The sequence below is a fragment of the Staurois parvus genome, unplaced genomic scaffold, assembly GCF_062004578.1.
Source record: "Staurois parvus isolate SC_StPar_1 unplaced genomic scaffold, SC_StPar_1.0 ptg001183l, whole genome shotgun sequence".
NCBI lineage: Eukaryota > Metazoa > Chordata > Amphibia > Anura > Ranidae > Staurois > Staurois parvus.
Genome location: NW_028318979.1, coordinates 495,932 through 499,959, shown reverse-complemented (window position 1 = coordinate 499,959; position 4,028 = coordinate 495,932). Strand labels below are relative to the sequence as shown.

The 4,028-nt window shown below is 48.2% G+C and overlaps 1 non-coding gene across 1 annotated transcript; it reads left to right on the top strand.

The window, feature by feature from the left end:
- The first annotated feature begins 698 nt into the window (after positions 1 to 698).
- On the top strand, positions 699 to 770 carry TRNAE-UUC (transfer RNA glutamic acid (anticodon UUC)). Its single transcript has one exon. It is a non-coding gene; the product is annotated as a tRNA-Glu (tRNA).
- The last annotated feature ends 3,258 nt before the right edge of the window (positions 771 to 4,028 follow it).

The following is a 4,028-nucleotide window of genomic DNA, read 5'->3' as shown; positions in this document are numbered from 1 at the left end:
TTATAGGTAAAGTTGATCCAGGGAATAGCCGATTGCCTCTCGGGGGATCAGGAAGGAATTTTTTCCCTGCAGGAGCAAATTACATCACGCTTTGCTGGGTTTTTTGCCTTCCTCTGGATCAACCATGGGTACAGGATTATAACTTTTTTTTTTTATGGTTGAATTAGATGGACTTTTGTCTTTATTCAGCCAGACTACACATAGTGTCAGGCAAGAATTCCCTCAACCAGCCGAGGTCCGGGAGGAACATGAGCTGATTCCTGCACTCCTCCTTCATGCGTGCACAGCTGAGAGCTGTGCAGTACCCCGGTCCACCAGATTGTGTGGGGGGGGGGGGAGGAGGGGGCGTATGGAAATTCTCCGCTACTGGCCATCTGTCTGCATGGGATGATCACTGTGTGTGTAGATCCTGCCCAGCTGGGCGGCTTGCAGAGGTGCCCATAGTAACGCCACTGATTAGGCAGATTAGTCGAACACCTAATTAAAGAGCCTCCTCTGCTCTCCTGTAATCCAGAATCAGATGACAACGGGCTAAAGTCTGATGTCAGCTGACATCACAGAGCCTCTCCAGGCTCTAGAAGGATCCCAACCATATTGGAGTCCTTGACCATAACACTATCTGCATGGAGTTTGCATGTTCTCCTGTGCTTGTATGGGTTTCCTCTGAGTACTCCCACAATCCAAACACATGCTACCTAGCATTGGTGGTGCAGTGGTTAGCATAGCTGCTTTTCAAGCAGCTGACCCGGGTTCGATTCCCGGCCAATGTAATCGTCAAGATGGCTCCCTCACCTTCTAAATGCCTTGAGTACCCAGAGGCTCAAATTAAATGTTGAGTGTAGATTAGAGGTGGAATAACATTTAAACTGAAGTGAAGGTGTCAAATGTTTGTATAGAGTCTCTTAAAGGATACGTTCACCTTTTGGACAAAAATAATAAATGCACATTTTCTGGCAGGTAAAAAAAATGTGCATTTAATATTTTTGTCCAAAGGAGCCTGGAAATCAATGCACGAGTGATCAGTAGATTGCTGATGCCATGCAGGTCTCCTGCAGACCTGTCAGACTATCTGCCTGCCATATGGAATGTACAGGATGTACAGCCAAGCAGATATTTTGACAGGAAGCTTCAACGAACTACCATGGCGCTCCTCAGCACTGCAGTAGTTCATTGAAAACCACAATCCCACAGCCGCCAAGTCTGTCGGGACTTTCAGTTCATTCACAGAAGTCCATGAATGAATGACATGGCCATGCTGTTTTCAAATCAGACAGATAATACAGGGAGAAGTTTCCCTGTACTATCTGTTGGGGGGGGGGGGGGGCGGCGACTGCGGCTATGGGAACATGTTACATATTCCATTCTAAAAATGGGTGGCAAATTGAAAAATGTTCCCAAAGGTGAACTTATCCTTTAAACACTTTTGAATTATTAATTCCTTGCAGGTGGATCAGCTTGTTCTGTATTCTCATTTTTAGCCAGCAGGTGGAGCACTCAGCTCCTTTCCAGGTATTTTCTAGGCTCTCCTTCATGGCTTGGCTAATAAAAGACCCACTGTGTACTATATAGATCAATAGATCGAAGGTAGAAATTTAGATTTGAAGGAGTTTGATCTGTGACTCCGCCCCCTCCCTGCCGATTCAGATCTGGCAGCTCCAACTGGAGCATCAATCAGACGCGGTCTGATAATAAACTGATAAAATGGATGTAACATTTATAAGTATTTCATATACAAATATAGAGTGAGCCCTCGCTCTTATAAAAGAGGAAATGTGTGTCCTGGTGTGCGCTCCCAATAAAGAATGGTAGATGGTAAATGTACTTCTAATGGCGTGGATGGCGCAATTCCCCCGTATACTGCGGTTATAGGAAATGTTCGTGTTATTGGGGGACACAAGTTAGGGGGAGGCAACAAGTGCACGCTGCACCTCGCAACCAGCAACCAATCATCTCCAAAGATGTATACATTCACAGCAAGCGTCGCCCTCCTCTACATGACATCACACTGATGTCATATAACTGATATGGGGGTGGTGAGAAATTGCCGGAAAATACATTCTAATCAAATTGTTAACTATTAATCACCTAAAAAACATACAAATATGATACCAAATTAAAGTCCCATCTGTCTGCAGTCTGACCATCCCCATCATATCTGTATATAGAATGTTCTCTCTATATTGGGGTGTCACCCTTCCCCCCAATCATATCTGTATATACAATGTTCTCTCTATATTGGGGTGTCACCCTTCCCCCCAATCATATCTGTATATACAATGTTCTCTCTATATTGGGGTGTCACCCCTCCCCCCCAATCATATCTGTGTATACAACAGGATCGCTCCTGGATAGGGCTGTACACAGTTTGATTACACCGCCCCCTATTTCCTCCAATGACAGCTCATCTTTCGGTGGCAGAGAGCCAGGAAATGAATACTGAACATGCTGATGTAAGAATGATCCTGTGTCATCTTTATGGAGGATCACTTCACTGACAGGAGAGGAGAGCACAGCCCGCACCTCCCTCCTGTCATTTGCAGGCTTCACTGCTCTAGGCTGCTCTCCCCTTGTCCCAGCCGTGAGTGCGGGGGATGGGGGAAGGCACTCAGTGGCCAGGCACAGCATCCATGGAAAGACCGGCCTGGGAGGGCACAACTGAAATCTGGGAGGGAGTTTAGCTCCTCCCCAGCACCCCCTAGATCTGGCCATCGCAGAGAGCAGGGAAACCAGTTACCATGGCTGCACCCTAGGCAGCTGCCTAGTTTGCCTAGTAGTAGCACCGGCCCTCCATCTAATAGTCAACTGTTGTCATTTCTGTTTTAAATCAATGAAAAACATTTGACCAGCACCCTGCAGGCACACATACAGTATTCACACACCTTGCACACACACGTCTGAGCTCATCATTACTCATCTGCCCCCCTCATTATAGAGCTCACAGGAAGCCGGCTCTGCTTACAACTGCCCAGCAGTCTCTCCCGATCCACAGGACAGGTCTATGGCAAGCCCAGAAATAGAGTTGAATCACACACAGGGTGATATGGCTGAAAAGGAGATTTTATTAATCTATCCTGAATAAAAGTAAAAAAAAAAAAGAGGCTTGAGAAACGGGATAAAAAGCCCCAAAACTGGTTGCCTGTGTTCCCTATACCACTGACAGCTCAGTGCAGGCTGCACACTGAGCCTCTCACCCACAGCTTCCCATCCTTACATTTGATGTCACAGGTCCACCTGGAATTTTGTTTTACACCAGTTTACTTTTTAGCACTACAATTGGGTTTTTCTTCTCACCAAATTCAATGTAGACCTCAAATGCTGTGGCAGCAGGAAGCCCTCCCTTTGGCTGTGCCATGTGACCAGTACAGAGGAAGAACCTCCCTTCGGCGTTGCCATGTGACCGGCACTGAGGAGGAGCCTCCCTTCGGCTGTGCCATGTGACCAGTACTGAGGAAGAACCTCCCTTCGGCTGTGCCATGTGACCAGTACTGAGGAAGAACCTCCCTTCGGCATTGCCATGTGACCGGTACTGAGGAGGAGCCTTCCTTCGGCTGTGCCATGTGACCAGTACTGAGGAAGAACCTCCCTTCGGCTGTGCCATGTGACCAGTACTGAGGAAGAACCTCCCTTCGGCTGTGCCATGTGACCAGTACTGAGGAAGAGCCTCCCTTCGGCTGTGCCATGTGACCAGCACTGAGGCGGAGCCTTCCTTTGGCTGTGCTATGTGACCAGCACTGAGGAGGAGCCTCCCTTTGGCTGTGCCATGTGACCAGCATTGAGGAGGAGCCTCACTTCGACTGTGCCATGTGACCAGCACTGGGGAGGAGCCTCCCTTGGTTCTACAGCAGCTCATTCATCTGTAGATACCACCACTGGCTATGACAGCTCATTCATAGGCAAACCTCTGCGGTCTCCATAGGAATGAAGTGTGCGCAGGGGCGGACTGACCATTTGGAAACTCGGGCACTGCCCGAGGGCCCAGGGTCAGTAGGGGGCCCCATGAGATGCCCCTGGTACCTTTTTCATAGGCT